At 42.5% G+C, this 18,802-nt stretch overlaps 1 pseudogene; it reads right to left on the reverse strand.

Annotated features, from left to right (window-relative positions):
• The window catches only part of LOC123989567, a 103,540-nt pseudogene that overhangs the window by 67,817 nt on the left and 16,921 nt on the right, over nt 1–18,802 (reverse strand).

Genomic DNA, 18,802 nt, shown 5'->3' on the forward strand with positions numbered 1-18,802 from the left:
CGCTAATGCTAATCGCTAGCCAGATAATAAATGTACTGAGTCAGAGCAAACTCAATTAGCTATACAGCCTGATAATACCAGTGATGGTGTAGACCTAAATCTGCATGTATTTTATGCAACAGTATCTTCTAAATCAAACAGGAATAGGCACTGCAAGAATATGTTAGCTACATGAAGTTGCTAAGAGAAAGCATTCAATGTAGCCAAAGATTATAGGGTCCCTTAGGAAACACAAACACTATGGATCCTAGATGGTCACAATAACTCCTCCCTGGCGTCTTCATGTCAAACACTGTATTCAAAGTGCCCACTATTATATTCTAACTATATAATTAGAATAATCATTCTATTTCCATGATTCCAACAGTTCACTCAAGTGTTTTTCTCAAAATCTCAAGTCAAATCGCAATTGTAATATTTGGTTAAAAATAAGGCCTAGATTGTTTGCCCATTTTGTGCAGCCCTACGTGGCAGTGTGGAAATTATCTCAAATTAGCGCAGAAATTGCATACATTTATGAAAATGCAGAAAATTATTTTTGTTGTTTTGAACAGTATAAAACAATCCATGGATGAATACCCATTGCAATCATTTAAAATGTGCAAATTAATTAAAAAACAGAAATACCTTATTTACATAAGTATTCAGACCCTTTGCTATGAGACTTGAAATTGCACTCAGGTGCATCCTGTTTCCATTGATGATCCTGATCCTGTGGTAAATTAATTGGTTGGATATGATTTGGAAAGGCACACACCTTTATAAGGTCCCACAGTTGACAGTGAATGTCCGAGCACAAAACAAGCCATGAGGTCGACCGAATTGTCCATAGAGCTCAGAGACAGGATTGTGTCGTGGCACAGATCTGGGGAAAGGTACCAAAAAATGTCTGCAGCATTGAAGGTCCCCAAGAACACAGTGGCCTCCATCACTCTTCAATGGAAGAAGTTTTGAACTACCAATACTCTTCTTAGAGCTGGCTGCCCGGCCAAACTGAGCAATAAACCCAATTGTCACACTGACAAAGCTCCAGAGTTCCTATGTGGAGATGGGAGAACCTTCCAGAAGGACAATCATCTCTGTAGCACTCCACCAATCAGGGCTTTATGGTAGAATGGTCAGACAGAAGCCACTCCTTAGTGAAAGGCACATGACAGCCCGCTTCGAGTTTGGCAAAAGGCACCTAAAGGACTCTCAGACCATCAGAAACAAGATTATCTGGTCTGATGAAACCAAGACTGAACACTTTGGCATTTACATCTTGAGGAAGCATGGCACCATGATGGTGAAAGCATCATACGGTGGGGATGTTTTTCAGAGGCAGGGACTGGCAGACTAGTCAGGATCGAGGGAAAGATGAACAGAGCAAAGTACAGAAAGATCCTTGATGAAAACCTGCTCCAGAATGCTCAGGACCTCAGACTGGGGTGAAGGTTCACCTTCCCAACAGGACAACAACCCTAAGCACACAGCCAAGACAACACAGGAGTGGCTTCAGGAACAAGTATCTATGTCCTTGAGTGGCCGAGCCATAGCCCGGACTTGAACACGGGTCTTTCATCTCTGGAGAGACCTGAAAATAGCTGTGCAGTGACACTCCCCATCCAACCTGAGTTTGAGAGGATCTGGAGAGAAGAATGGGAGAAACTCCCCAAACACAGGTAGCGTCATACCCAAGAAGACTGGAGGCTATAATCACTGCAAAAGGTGCTTCAACAAAGTACTGAGTAAAGGGTCTGAATACTTGAGTAAATGTGATATTTCATTTTTTTTTATAAATGTACATATATATATTTTTTTGCTTTGTCATTATGGGGTATTGTGTGTAGATTAATGAGGAGAAAAACTATTTAATCCATTTTAGAATAAGTCAAAACTCAAAAAGACAAAAAGTCAAGGGCTCTGAATACTTTCCCGAATGCACTGTATGTGTTGCCACCCTGGGCCACGCACTACTCATAAAGCAAACTTTTATTATTAAAAAATATAAAATACCGTCAAACCATCCAATTTTTTTTATTTTAAATACCGTGATATAATATATTTTGGCCATATCGCTTAGCCCTAGTTGTGATGTCAGCGCACAATACGTACTGAATACACCAGGAGATAAAGTTATGACATGCAAAATCCATATTAGAGATGGATATGCCAGTTCAAAGTATCTTAGTTACGTCACTTTCTCTTGGTGCGTCACCAGACTGTGGCCTAATGTACCCGCTGTATATCTGTTTTCCAATTTGCTGTCACCCGTCTGAGCTCGCCCCTGTCCAGACACTTCTCTCCGTGGGCACTATCCACAACGGGTTGGTTATTTATGGTAGGGCAACCTGTTTATAATGTACAGGAAGGCCACTGATGAAACCCTGACGTTATGAAACAAAAAACCCATGTTCGAGTAGGCAAGGTTGCGCTTGATGGATGCTCGATTAAGGTAGACCACAGTTTGTGAATTAAAGCCGTTGAGACGTTAACCCTAGGAAAGCTCAGGGGTAAACTGTGAAAGGCTAAGGTGGTGAAGACAAAAAAATATATAGCTTACCTGGCTGCAGAGGGACACTTGGACTATACCACCGTCGCTGCCGCCACAGAAGAGGCAGTACTCGCAGGGGTCAAGGTTCACTGACATGATGCCCACGTCAAAGAGAACAGACAGGAGCATCTCACCTGAGGATAGCTCCCATAGCTATAGAGAGGTTGAGAGAAGAAAGGAGATAGAGGGATGCATAGATAAATTGAGCTGAGTTGTGGACATTGGTTAATTTCAGCTTTAGGAAATACATTTTGAGGGCTGCTAACATAATACACTGCTACAATTTTAAGGGCTCACATTAGGCTTCGGCGATACACCTTTTACCGGTGTATTTTGACGGTGTAACTTTCAATACCGGAAAAAAAAATATTAAAATGTGTATGTAAACTCTTAACATATTTACACTTAACATGTGTAAATATGTTAAGAACATAAGATTCAACAATTGAGACACAAAATGAACAAGTTCCACAGACATGTGACTAACAGAAATGGAATAATGTTCCCCTGAACCAAGGGGGGAGAGGTCAAAAATCAAAAGTAAAAGTCAATGCAGCTGGTGGCCACGCCAGATACTAAGTACTGCAGTGCATCTCCTCCTCGTGGACTGCACCAGATTTGACAGTTCTTGCTGTGAGATGTTACCCCAATATTCCACCAAGGCATCTGCAAGTTCCCGTCACATTTCTGGGGGGGAAATGTGCCCACACTCTCCGATCCAACAGGTCCCAGACGTGCTTAATGGGATTGAGATCCAGGCTCTTTGCTGGCCATGGCAGAACACTGACATTCCTGTCTTGCAGGAAATCATGCACAGAATGAGCAGTATGGCTGGTGGCATTGGCATGCTGGAGGATCATGTCAGGATGAGCCTGCAGGAAAGGTACCACATGAGGGAGGAGGATGTCTTCCCTGTAACGCACAGCGTTGAGATTGCCTGCAATGACGACAAGCTCAGTCCGATGATGCTGTGACACACTGCCCCCGACCATGACGGATCCTCCACCTCCAAATTGATCCCGCTCCAGAGTACAGGTCTCATGTAATGCTCATTCCTTCGACGATAAACGTGAATCCGACAATCACCCCTGGTGAGACAAAACCATGACTCGTCAGTGAAGAGCACTTTTTTACAGTCCTGTCTGGTCCAGTGACGGTGGGTTTGTGCCCATAGGCGATGCTGTTGCCGGTGATGTCTGGTGAGGACCTGCCTTACAACAGGCCTACAAGCCCTCAGTCCAGCCACTCTCAGCCTACTGCGGACAGTCTGAGCACTGATGGAGGGATTTTGCGTTCCTGTTGTAACTCGGGCAGTTGTTGTTGCCATTCTGTACCTGTCCCGCAGGTGTGATGTTTGGATTTACCACTCCTGTGCAGGTGTTGTTAGACGTGGTCTGCCACTGCGAGGATGATCAGCTGTCCATCCTGTCTCCCTGTAGCGCTGTCTTTGGCGTCTCACAATACGGACATTGGAATTTATTGCCCTGGCCACATCTGCAGTCCTCATGCCTCCTTGCAGCATGCCTAAGGCATGTTCACACAGATGAGCAGGGACCCTGGGTATCTTTCTTTTGGTGTTTTTCAGAGTCAGTAGAAAGGCCTCTTTAGTGTCCTAAGTTTTCATAACTGTGACCTTAATTGCCTACCGTCTGTAAGCTGTTAGTGTCTTAACGACCGTTCCACATGTGCATGTTTATTAATTGTTTATGGTTCATTGAACAAGCATGGAAACAATGTTTAAATCCTTTACAATGACGATCTGTGAAGTTATTTGGATTTTTATTAATTATCTTTAAAGACAGGCCCCGTGAAAAAGGGATGGTTCTTTTTTTGCTGAGTTCATGTATATATGGGGCACTCCTACCTTGCAAGGACAGTGGGGCTACGTGCTACGCCACTGCTTATAATAATAATAAGTTAAGTATAACTATAAGAAATCTAAGATGTGTCAAATAAATTATATCCAGCTCAGGACCCCAATCAAACACATGTATTTATAAAGCCCTTTTTACATCAGCTGATGTCACAAAATGCTGTACAGAAACCCAGCCTAAAACCCCAAACAGCAAGCAATGCAGATGTAGAAGCACGGTGGCTTGGAAAAACTACCTAGAAAGACAGGAACATAGGAAGAAAGCTAGAGAGGAGCCAGGCTCTGAGGGGTAACCCGTCGTCTTCTGGCTGTACTGGGTTGAGATAACAGAACATGGCCAAGATGTTCAAAAGTTCATAGATGACCAGCAGGGTCAAATAATGGTTGTAGAAGGTGTAGAAGGTGCAACAGGTCGGCACCTCAGGAGTAAATGTCATTTGGCTTTTCATAGCCGATCCTTCAGAGTTAGAGACAGCAGGTGCGGGCGGTAGAAAGAGTCGAAAACAGCAGGTCCGGGACAAGATTGCACATCCGTGAACAGGTCAGTGTTTCATAGCTGCAGGCAGAACAGTTGAAACTGGAGCAGCAGCACAACCAGGTGGACTGGGGACAGCAAGGAACCATCAGCTATGATTTGGTTTCATAACTTGCTAGCTAAGTGGCTAGATGTCAAGATCAAGCTTATTGGTTACAGCAGAGAAATTCAATCCCCTCCTGGATTAAGATCCCTGGTGCCTAAATTGTTTTGCGCAACAACAACAACAAGTATATATTTTTAAATAGCGACACTTCCGTGCATATTCGGTAATACCATATACCCCAAATATGGTAGAGAAACTGTTTGAAAATCTGGATACTGCCCAACACTAGCTCACGCTTTCTATGACAAAAAGAGTGAGGGAGACCAAGAAATAGAGCGCAAGAGCGAGAGAACAAAGAAAATGGTGTGTGAGCTCACACTGCAGGGCTGTTCCCCTGAATCTGTCTGTCTGAGAGGAGTGGGCCATTTTAGCGTGCTGGGCATTAAAATACATCTTAGTCTGCAGAAAGTCTGCACATTTCTGTTCCAACCTCAACTTAATGACTTGGATAGATCAAATCATTTAGTGGCTATGACACTTAACGTCTTTTGCCAAGATCTTGAAGGCAATTCATTGAGTAAGGAGAAGAAAAAAAACTGCTGAGGAACAAATTTTGGAAGTGGAAAGTATGTTACGTAAAAGGGGTGTAGGTTTGGTGACTTGTGATCAGCTACGTTATATTGCACTAATTACTTCTGTAATAGGATGGCCCAAAGGGGTGTCTTCACCCCCTTCTCCCCTGTTTAGGCATAATACCTCAATATTTATCCCGTGTTGGACACAGCTGGTGCTATATAACCATGCCAACCAACCAGCAGTTAAAAGAAAAATGTTGAGTGAGTTCTCATGGTGGAAGTGGGCTACATAAGCTCGACAGGTTCTGTATAAGATAGACGACTATACATCTGTGGCCATTTGGCTTATGTGACTTGAACATCCTTCAGATAGCAGTGAAACTGGCCTGATGGACAGCTTCAGCATTACCTCTGCATTGTCCCCTTCCTAGTTAAATCCCACTTGATTGATGTTTCTTTAGGATATAAAACAAGCTGAACGTAAAATAGCGTTGGGAATTCCGCCCATAATTTAACTCGATCAATGCCCACAACCCTATCATAAAACAAAAATGCTGAAGTCAAGGGATATGGAAATAGTCTATAATTGGCTATATGGAAGCATACTAGCTATATGTGCTGTATAATGTTCCAGGCTCTTGAGTACATTACTCCCCACCTGATCCTTTTATTCAGGTGTAAACACTAAGACCTTGTGCATTCTTGAACAACTGTTTAGATAACATTATTGTTTATATTTATTTCCTTTGTCTGTTCCAGTGTACAAATACAGTTTATTTATGACAGAATGTTCCTTTCGGCAACTGTACTTAAAACAGTTTGATTTGAAAATTGAGAACCGTGAGATCATGGACTGCAACTGTTGCAAGGGAAGTCAGAAACTCGTGGAAAACATCTCAGAAACCTGATGAAAAGCGTGAGACAATAACAGCGTTTGGGCGAGAAAAACAACTTGAGAGCCAGAAGGTCTGAACAATGCCAACTACACAACCCAGCCATGGAATTACAAAAATATGACTACACCAAACATAAAAACACTAAATGCTAAGAGTGAAACTATCAAGGTAAATCATTTCTGGGGTTTTGGATTATGCAAAGTTTACTGATATGAAATAATTCCAAACACCCCTCCCATCCGTCCAACTCTGCTCCAAGACACTACACTGGTGTGTCTGAATGTTTATTAGAGAGAAAGGAGGGGCTCATATATTTAAAGTCTGCCATAGTGGTGGGAGGCTACTGAAAGTTTACTATAGCCCAACCTGCCTCGTGCCATCAACCCCTAGGCCCCTATCTACAAAGCATCTCAGAAAAGATCCTAGGAATCCTGTTAAAACATTAAGACAAAAAAAAATAACTCCCAGTACAGAGTAGGTTTTAGGGTGATGTTAGGACACTGCTCAGACAAACTCTAAGCCAGGAGTAAAAATCAACTCATAAAAGTTTCTCAGCTGGTAATCACAACAGTTTGAGGTACCGCAAACGAAAGATGGTGATAACGCTCTGACATTGTTGTAAATTATGGGGAATAACCAATCGCATAGAGGCATCTCCAGCTGCTTCAGACAACTATGGTGAATATGACTGTGCATAAACTGTTGCAATGGTAAAAAGTGATGTAATTTTTGCCGGACATTTTCTTAAGAAATTCTGATCTTTTGAATAATGTGATAGGCATACCGGTAATGAAAGAGCTGCAAAACCTGGACCCGTACAAATCAGCTGGGCTTGACAATCTGGACGCTCTATTTCTGAAACTATCCGCCGCCATTGTCGCAACCCCTATTACCAGCCTGTTCAACCTCTCTTTCATATCGTCTGAGATCCCAAGGATTGGAAAGCTGCCGCGGTCATCCCCCTCTTCAAAGGGGGAGACACCCTGGACCCATACTGTTACAGACCCATGTCCATCCTGCCCTGCCTATCTAAGGTCTTCGATAGCCAAGTCAACAAACAGGTCACTGACCATCTCGAATCCCACCGTACCTTCTCCGCTGTGCAATCTGGTTTCCGAGCTGGTCACGGGTGCACCTCAGCCACGCTCAAGGAACTAAACGATTTCATAACCGCCATCGATAAAAAACAGTACTGTGCAGCCGTCTTCATCGACCTTGCCAAGGCTTTCGACTCTGTCAATCACCATATTCTTATCGGCAGACTCAGTAGCCTCGGTTTTTCAGATGACTGCCTTGCCTGGTTCACCAACTACTTTGCAGACAGAGTTCAGTATGTCAAATCGGAGGGCATGCTGTCCGGTCCTCTGGCAGTCTCTATGGGGGTTCCACAGGGTTCAATCCTCGGGCCGACTCTTTTCTCTGTATATATCAATGATGTTGCTCTTGCTGCGGGCGGTTCCCTGATCCACCTCTACGCAGACGACACCATTCTATATACTTCCGTCCCATCCTTGGACACTGTGCTATCTCACCTCCAAATGAGCTTCAATGCCATACAACACTCCTTCCGTGGCCTCCAACTGCTCTTAAAACGCTAGTAAAACCAAATGCATGCTTTTCAACCGCTCGCTGCCTGCACCCTGACTAGCATCATCACTCTGGATTGTTCCGACCTTGAATATGTGGACATCTATAAGTACCTAGGTGTCTGGCTAGACTGTAAACTCTCCTTCCAGACTCACATCAAACATCTCCAATCGAAAATCAAATCTAGAGTCGGCTTTCTATTCCGCAACAAAGCCTCCTTCACTCACGCCGCCAAACTTACCCTAGTAAAACTGACTATCCTACCAATCCTCGACTCCGGCGATGTCATCTACAAAATTGCCTCCAACACTCTACTCAGCAAACTGGATGCAGTTTATCACAGTGCACCTTATACCACCCACCACTGCGACCTGTATGCTCTAGTCGGCTGGCCCTCGCTACATATTCGTCGCCAGACCCACTGGCTCCAGGTCATCTACAAGTCCATGCTAGGTAAAGCTCCGCCTTAGCTCAGTTCACTGGTCACGATGGCAACACCCATCCGTAGCACGCGCTCCAGCAGTTGTATCTCACTAATCATCCCCAAAGCCAACACCTCATTTGGCCGCCTTTCGTTCCCAGTTCTCTGCTGCCTGAGACTGGAACGAATTGCAAAAATCGCTGAAGTTGGAGACTTTTATCTCCCTCACCAACTTCAAACATCTGCTATCTGAGCAGCTAACCGATCGCTGCAGCTGTACATAGTCTATCGGTAAATAGCCCACCCATTTTTACCTACCTCATCCCCATACTGTTTTTATTTATTTACTTTTCTGCTCTTTTGCACACCAATATCTCTACCTGTACATGACCATCTGATCATTTATCACTCCAGTGTTAATCTGCAAAATTGTAATTATTCGCCTACCTCCTCATGCCTTTTGCACACAATGTATATAGACTCCCTTTTTTCTACTGTGTTATTGACTTGTTAATTGTTTACTCCATGTGTAACTCTGTGTTGTCTGTTCACACTGCTATGCTTTATTTTGGCCAGGTCGCAGTTGCAAATGAGAACTTGTTCTCAACTAGCCTACCTGGTTAAATAAAGGTGAAATAAAAAAATAAAAAATAAAAACTGAATAATACAGTATAATGGTATAAGCGATTTTAAAATAATATTACTGTTATACACTTCACTCCTGTTCAACAACTCTAAATAGCTTTTGACACAGTAGGCATGAAGTTACTTGCCAATAACGTTTCATTAAACGTCTGAAATGTAATTAATCACTGAACACATAGGCCCTTGATGCTATCAATTGCCCAGCATATAGGCACGCCAAATTTTTCCAGATTTTTTAACAACGTAATGTTGCGCTCCAAAAGGAATAACATGATGTAGGTTACTGAAATAATCTAAACAACATTTTATTAGGGCCCCCAAAAGGCAGGCTCTGACTGCATGTGTGGGTATGGATGTGGGTATGCAGACCCATCAGGAGTTCAGATTTATTGTGGAGCCCACCCCCATCAAATTTGCCAATCACTGATCTCAATTATTTATGTGTTGATCATATAGAAATATTTAAATATTATTTTAACTCCATAACAATTGCCTGTCTATGGTGCAGGAACCACTGACAGGCTGCCCTTTTCTATTATGAAGACACCTGCTGGTAACTTAGGACAGCTTATGTAGGTCTCCTTAATATCTATCGACTAGGTAGAACTATTTTGACTAAAGAGGCTTCTTGCATAAGGCTGTTACGGTGACTATATTACTGCCACAGCGGCAGTCACGAATCAGGACCGCAGTCAAATTCCAAATATGCTATCCTATTGAGCTGTTGTTGGAGCAGCTTGACCGTATGGTACATAACAAGAGCCCATCAAGCCAATCCAACTTGTGGGAGGTGCATCAGGAAGCATGGAGTGAAATCTCTTCAAATTACCTCAACAAATTGACAACTTGAATGCCAAAGGTCTGCAAAGCTGTAATTACCGAGAATGCAAGATTCTTTGACGTAAGCAAAGTTTGAAGGACACAATTATTATTTCAATTATAAATCATTATTTATAACCTTGTGATCTCAAACTTTTGAAAGATAGTGTATAGGAGGCCCTGTTTCAAATGATCACTTTGTTAACCGCTCACTCCCTCAGAAATCGTTTTTTAGAAAATTATCCTTTCTATTTTATTCAGCTGTTCAATTGTATTCTAATATAAATAACTAGTGTAGCCCACAGCCATATGGCATAGATAGCTGCTCTATAGACGACTCAGAATATATTATTCTGCTATTCTGTGGATCCAAAATAGTTTCTTTAGACTTGCCTGAAATAAATATTTTGATTTATTGCGATGGTGTAAGCTATATTAAATGGATTTATTAGACTTTTAAAATGTAGATGTTCCAAAAGGTCCGCTTCAGTGGCTTGTAGGCTATGTGTGGAAGCCAGGAGATGCTAACATGTTCATTAACGGTCAATTACCGTGAGACCGGCAGTTATTTGCATGGCAGCTACTGGCTGACAAAATGTCATGATCACCACAGCCCAATTCATGCTTTTATTTTTACCCATAAGAATAGGAGTAAAATGTCTCTATTCTCAGCACATATGACCAATATTCTACTCTGAGACGCTTTGTGGACGCGGGCCATGTTCTCTGGCATGACCTCCTCTTCTCCTTCAGCCAACACCATCACTTCCAGTTATCGGACAAGGGGTAATTATTTATCAGAGGAAACTGACAGCCTGGAATCTATAGAGCAGCTGATGATATTGAACATGACGCTATGAGCCGCTAACAAATTTGTTATGGAGGAAAGACGAAATAGAATTTAGCAAAAGAGAGAGAGACATGGCATCCTGCACAGTAAGACCCAATATGTGAGGTATACTTTTGGATAGCACCCCGTGTGTGCAGATCTTTTAATTAAACATGCGTATGACGGATATTCTCATCTGTAGTGAAGCTTAAAACCTTGAGTCTTTGAAGTTGTTTCTTGTGCTAAATGAATTTACTGCAAATGGTGATGATGTTATGAAAAGTAGTCCATCATTGGAATTAAATAACCCAATGGATGGTGTAGGAATAGCTGTAAAGCTGAGCACATGAGAAAGTAGAGAAAAGTTGAAAGTCCTTAATATGTTCTGCGTTTACAGTTTACTTTTGCATATGTTTTAATGGAAATAGTTTGCCAGCTATTCATTATAATAGGCACGCTATTTATTGGGCCAAAACATTCTACAACAAAAAGTTATAGAATAATAGAGGATGGTAGAGATGTTTGGTGAACAGAAATGTAAAATTTTTAATATCAGCCTAACAAAAAAATGTTAGCATACATCTTAAAAATGTTTTGAAGTTGGTGGGCTGCTCTTCCTGCCACAGTGGAGATGAGATTTTCAAGATGAGAGGCAGAGAGAGAAAGAGTGAAAAGACAACCCGCACCGGTCAATTAAATTACAAACCACTGGGGGAAAAGGGTGAGTCAGAATTATCAGAGTTCCACTCTGCAATAATATCCAACTATGGTAATATCTATACAATGGCTGAATCACTTCACACCAATTCCTTTCCAACTATGGAATATAATGGATTGATCATAATGTTAAAAAAAAGAAGAAAAAGAAGAATTGAAGAAGGTAATTCATTTCAATGATAATACATTATTTGCCTAGTCAGCAGTCCGCTATACGCACATATTTTGTAACATTTTTAGACAGTTGCAATTTGTCCACGTAAAAGAATGTCTGAAGGAGGTAGTGTTACCTTTTTCTTTTTTTCCTGGTGTGGCTATTAGACATGAGCCACAAGCATTTACTTATATTATTTGTGACCGAACTGCTGAATTAAATACATCCTGTAAAACTACTCCATACACAATTGAGGGACAGGGGCATTGTTCAAAAATAATTTCCAGCTCAGAGCAGGTGCCCAATGTTGTTCACAGATCATTTGTAATATCTTGGAGATACACTGAACAAAAATATATACGCAACATGTAAAATGTTGGTCCCATGTTTCATGAACTGAAATAAAGATCCCAGAAACTTTCCATATGCACAAAAAGCTTATTTCTCTCAAAATGTTTCAAACAAATTTGTTTACATCCCTGTTTGTGAGCATTTATCCTTTGCCAAGATAATCCATCGACCTGACAGGTACGGCATATCAAGAAGCTGATGAAACAGCATGATCATTGCACAGGTGCATCTTGTGATGGCCGCTGTATCAAACTTCAGTGGGCAAATGCTCAACTTCGAAGGCCACTGTCACGCTGGAGAAGTGTGCTCTTCACGGATTAATCCCAGATTCAACTGTACCGGGCAGATGGCAGACTGCATGTATGGCATCGTGTTGGTGAGCGGTTTGCTGATGTCAACATAGTGTACAGAGTGCCCCATGGTGGTGGTGGGGTTATGGTATGGGCAGGCATAAGCTACGGACAACAAACAGAATTGCATTTTATCGATGTCAATTTGAATGCACAGAGAGACCCTGATGAGATCCTGAGGCTCATTGTTGCACCATTCATCCGCCGCCATAATCTCATGCTTCAGCATGACAATGCACATCCCCATCACTAGGATCTGTACACAATTACTGGATGATGAAACATTTCCCAATACGTTCATGGCCTGCATACTCAGACATGTCACCCATTGAGCATGTGTGGGATGCTGTGGATCAACATATACGTGTTCCAGTTTCTTCCAAGAACTTCGCACAGCCATTTAAGGAGTGGAACATCATTCCACAAATCGACAGCCTGATCAACTCTATGTGAAGGAGATGTGTCGCACTGCATGAGGCAAATGGTGGTCACCCCAGACACTGAATGGTTTTCTGATCCACACCCCTACCCCTCTTTAAGGTATCTGGGACGAACACCATCAATATTCACTTACCTTTGATGATCTTCATCAGAAGGCACTCCCAGGAATCCCAGTTAGACAATAAATGACTGGTTTGTTCCATAAAGTTCCATCATTTATGTCCAAATAGCCACTTGTTGTTAGCGTGTTCAGCCCAGTAATCCATCTTCATGAGGCGCGAGCATTTCATCCAGACAAAAACTCGAAAAGATCCGTTACAGTCCTTTACAAACATGTCAAACGATGTATGGAATCAATTGTTAAAAACATCCTAACATAAAACATCAATAATGTTCCAACCGGAGAATTCCTTTGTCTTCAGAAAGGCACTGGCACGAGAGGTAACTCTGTCGGGGAGCGAGCGTCATGAGACCGGGGCACTATGCCAGACCACTGACTCAAACAGGTCTCATGAGCCCCTCCTTTATAGTAGAATCCTCATTGAACTTTAAAAAGACGGTTGACATCTAGTGTAAGTGCTAGGAAGTGCAATCTCATCCATATCTCAATGTGTACTCGGTAGCCAAAGCTTTGAAAAACTACAAACCTCAGATGTCCCACATCCTGGTTGGATTTTTCTCAGGTTTTTGCCTGCCATATGAGTTCTGTTATACTCACAGCCATCATTCAAACAGTTTTAAAAACTTCAGTGTTTTCTATCCAATACTACTACTAATAATAATATGGATATATTAGCATCTGGGACAGAGTAGGAAGCAGTTCACTCTGGGAAAGCTATTCATCCAAAAGTGAAAATGCTGCCCCCCATCTCAAAAAGTTTTTAACAGCTTGATTTCAGCTGCAGCTACATTGTCCTCAATGGCACACCCATTTTAACATCAGAAGCATCAACAGCTTCAATGCAATATATTGTCTAGACTCAATCTATTTGACCTCTACAAACAAGTTTTTCTATTTTTGCTGAGAAATGTCATCTCGGAGCAAGATGACATGCCGTTACAAATCAATTAGGAACACTGGCTGGCAAAATAAAAGCCTTGGAGTGAGCCTCTTAGCCGCTAGTTGTTCTAAGTCAGTCACTCAGCACAGCAGTCAAAAAGCGTTGAGTACACACACACGCTCCAGTATCTCATCCAAACACTAGGTCTGAAGGGAGAGGGACAGACATCAAACACATGAAGCACCAGGGCCTGGGCTGCCCCTTTCCCTTCACACATAGGTTCTCTCAACTCACTAGACAAAATATATTAATACACATTTCTAAGGAAAGAAACAATAGGAATAATTGTTTGCACAGAAGAGATTTTTTTGTGTATAATCAAAATTTATGTAGGGCAGCCATTATTATTATTATTTTTTTAACCTTTATTTAACTAGGCAAGTCAGTTAAGAACAAATTCTTATTTTCAATGATGGCCTAGGAACAGTGGGTTAACTGCCTGTTCAAGGGCAGAACGACAGATTTGTACCTTGTCAGCTCGGGGATTTGAACTTGCAACCTTTTGGTTACTAGTCCAACACTCTAACCACTAGGCTACCCTGCCACCCCAAATGACAGACTACAAAGGAGAAATGTGACAACAGTCTACCCAGTCACAACGAGACCTGTACTTTACTGGTCACAGGTCATCGATCAACCAAAGCCAAACAAAACAGATGATACATTATACTCTACATGGGGTTCAATACAGTTAATAACAATATGGATTAGCATGAAGGCATGCATTACTGTGAGGAGTTAGGATTTGTGACAATATAATGGCAGGATTCCTCAACAGGACCAATGTGATGTAATAAAGAGAACATTATGTGATGCATACTTTGTCTGCTCTCCCCTTTTATAAAACAACAACTCTAAACCAGGGCTGTTCAATGCCGGTCCTGGTTTTTGTTTCTACCTGGTAGTTAATTGCACTCACCTGGTATCCCAGGTCTGAATTAGTCCCTGATTAGGAGAGGAGGAAAACCAGAAGTGTTTTGTCACTCCAGGACCGACATTGAACAGCCCTGCTCCAAACTAAATTACCACTAAACTTTTGACCCTTCAAAAAACATCCCCAAACTAATTGTGCAAAACTTGAGGATTCCAGTGTGTTGGACAAGGACAACAAGGTTGGCATCCCCTTTGGTCATGTCATGTCATGCCCTTGAAATGACTGCACTCAACTCAGCAGTAAAGCCCCGCCAGGCTTTCCTCCCCAAACCAGCACTATCTAATATGCCAGCTGAGGAGCCCCAGGGGGATTGGGCCTCCAGGGGCCACAGAGGTTGAGGAGTCCAAGCAGAGTGACATTGAGCTCACGTGGTCCGTCACGTCATGGACCTTCAGTCCGACACACCTACAGCTCCCTTGTTTGATTGGCTTGTCACACGTCAGCTCATCCAATCCCATCCCCTAGGAGCTTGCCAGCATGACAGATCCAAGGGCTTGTGGTGTTTGTTTGCCTCCGTTCTCATTTGACATGGGGTGATTACTTTAAACAAATCCTGCCAGTGCAAAGTCAATGACAAAGAGCATGCAGTCCAACGCACTTTGGTATGTGGCATTGAAGTGTTGCTCCTATCTTTCCACTGGCTTACCCCTAAAAACACATGTTAGAATCGTGTTGTTCAAAAAGTTACATGTTCAGTGTGTAACCATGACTGGCAGAATTGTTCAGAGGAAATTAAGCAATGGCAGGAGCATCAATGACTGATATGGGGGTGTATTGATGTTGAATCCAGTCAGGTGTTATTCATCTTTGGATAATCCCCCTTTTCGTTTCTCATTCTGACTATGATCCTCTTTGCGCAACAGTGCAGTGGCCTCCAAACACAGCTAAACACTTAACCTGTCAGGACGGAATTGATTTTGTTCTTCAGTTGAATGGAATAAAAAAGGAAGATATGTAGGCTAATGCTACAACCTCACGGCAGGTTCCCTTCTGGTAATATGTAATTATTATTATTATTATTATTATAATATACTGAACAACAAATATAAACGCAACATGTAAAGTACTGGTCCCATGTTTTATGAGCCGAAATAAAAAGATCCCAGAAATGTTCTATATACACAAAAAGCTTCTCAAATGTTGTGAATACATTTGTTTACATCCCTGTTAGTGAGCATTTTATCCTTTGCCAAGATAATTCATCCACCTGACAGGTGTGGCATATCAAAAAGCATGATTGTTACACAGGTGCACCTTGTGCTGGGGACAATAAAAGGCCACTCTAAAATGTGCAGTTTCGTCACACAGGCCACATATGTCTCAAGTTGAGGGAGTGTGTAATTGGCATTCTGACTGCAGGAATGTTCAACAGAGCTGTTGCCAGAAGAATTGAATGTACATTTCTCTACCATAAGCCCCCAATGATGTTTTAGAGAATTTGGTAGTACGTCCAACCAGCCTCACAACCGCAGACCACATGTAACCACACCAGGCCAGGACCTACACATCCAGCTTCTTCACCTGCCGTATCGTCTGAGCCCAGCCACCCGGACAGCTGATGAAGTTGAGGAGCATTTGTCTGTAAAAAAAGCCCTTTTGTGGGTGGGCCTATGCCTTCCCAGGCCCATACATGGCTGCACCCATGCCCAGCCATGTAAAATCCACTCAGGCCCCCCTTCCAGCATTGGTTAACATCTCTATACATTTTGCCATGTATAATGTTTATTCATGTGATATGAGTGACACAAACAATAAAACAAAATATATGGGCCAAAAAAAACTTTCAAAAATGTTGTTAGCTGTCATAGGCTAGTTGATCTGGACATTTCTGAAAAGTTCTGAATAGCTCTCGACGGTTTGTATTGACCGATATGACAAGAGCGAAACTGATGATGCACTACCCAATTTAGAAATTGCACCTTGTGCATTCTACCCCCCACCCACCTCACAGTTTGGGAAACACTGGTGTAGATTCTGTGATGTGGACCTACCTGTATAGCCAGCATTATGGGTGGCCTACCACAAGTCTGAAATTGTGTATATGTACATCAAGAGACTGAACTAAATGCCATAGTGAAAACAATATTTCAACCACCATTCATCATTTATTTTCTCTAGTCTCACAGGGGAGAGGGCCACAACAGGAGCCACACCACCGACAGATGATCAAGATCACTCACCCCACTGACTGGGTATTGATCCGAGAACTACTCCTCTCAATCAATTCAAAGTGGCCTGAATACTCACCAGGAGAAACAGCTGCTCTACTTTACATAACCACATGGACTGATTATTTGAATTCCAATTTCAGGTGGGAGGGATAGACTGAGCCGGGGTCACCTTCGATTACACTCCAAAGTAGATTGTACTGTACCTACGGATTCCATTTGGAGACTCCATGCCTGGGTTTCTGTACAGCACTTTGAGATATCAGCTGATGTACGAAGGGCTATATAAATACATTTGATTTGATACCTCGTTTCACATTTTAAATATGATCATTGTCTGTTCAATGGTTTCAACAGGGGCCTGAGAAGATACTTGACATAAATGAAAATATATATATATATATATATTATATTTGAGGCCCAAATACAAGATCAAGCTTCGTTTTAAATGATTAGACAAAACCATCCATGTGAAAGTGCAACAGTAATTATCTTCAACTAATACCAACAGGATAGAGTGATTTACAGTTGGCAAATCTTCTGTCAAAAACTGCAGATCTTGTTTTGTGTATTTTCATGTGATTAGAGAGAAATCTGTTTTCCTATTCTGGGACTTGAGCCACAAAACATTAAGGCTTATTAGAATGTATAATGAGTAACAAATAAAATTAAGACCCAAAGTCTTCACGTCTCCTTTCATTAATATTAAAGTGTTTTTCGAACATTGCATGTGTGGACTAACACACCTTTGCGTCAATATTCTGACTGGTTGATATTTCTACATGCAAATTACCTGAAAACTGGGCTACCTCCTCCCACAGGTTCCAGTAAACACAAATGTCAACAATGCTTAGGCTAATTTTGTTATGCAGGTGAATGAGGACCCAAAAGCGACTTGGCGAAAACAGAGTCTTTATTCCAGTAAAGGAAATATGCAATACTCCTAGACAAATCGGAGCGGTAAACAAAGCATAAAAAACGAATTCCACTCGTAGTGACGAGGACAGACTGGAGACTCGACCATAAGCTGTAGGTTGCCTCGGGAAGGCACCGACCGTAGCAGACTCAGACACCTGCTCACACGCAGCATCTGAGGGAAACACGACACGACAGGGCGAGACAAAGACACAGCACGGTGAACAATATACAAGGATCCGACAGGACAGAAACGGAAGACAAGGGGAGAAATAGGGACTCTAATCAGAGGGCAAGATACGGAACAGGTGTGAAAAGATTAGATGATTGATTAGGGGAATAGGAACAGCTGGGAGCAGGAACGGAACGATAGAGAGAAGAGAGAGAGGGAGGGAGAGAGAAAAAAAGGGAACGAACCTAATAAGACCAGCAGGGGGAAAACGAACAGAAGGGAAAGCAAAATGACAAGACAATATAAGACAAAACATGACAGTACCCCCCCCACTCACCGAGCGCCTCCTGGCGCACTCGAGGAGGAATCCTGGCGGCAACGGAGGAAATCATCAATCAGCGAACGGTCCAGCACGTCCCGAGACGGAACCCAACTCCTCTCCTCAGGACCGTAACCCTCCCAATCCACTAAGTATTGGTGACCCCGTCCCCGAGAACGCATGTCCATGATCCTACGTACCTTGTAAATAGGTGCGCTCTCGACAAGGACGGGGGGGGGGGGGAAGACGAACGGGGGTGCGAAGAAAGGGCTTGACACAGGAGACATGGAAAACAGGATGGACGCGACTAAGATGTCGCGGAAGAAGCAGTCGCACAGCGACAGGATTGACGACCTGGGAGACACGGAACGGACCAATGAACCGCGGAGTCAACTTACGAGAAGTTGTCGTAAGGGGAAGGTTGCGAGTGGAAAGCCACACTCTCTGGCCGCAACAATACC

This window comes from Oncorhynchus gorbuscha, linkage group LG02 (genome assembly GCF_021184085.1).
Source record: "Oncorhynchus gorbuscha isolate QuinsamMale2020 ecotype Even-year linkage group LG02, OgorEven_v1.0, whole genome shotgun sequence".
In the NCBI taxonomy this organism is placed as follows: Eukaryota; Metazoa; Chordata; class Actinopteri; order Salmoniformes; family Salmonidae; genus Oncorhynchus; species Oncorhynchus gorbuscha.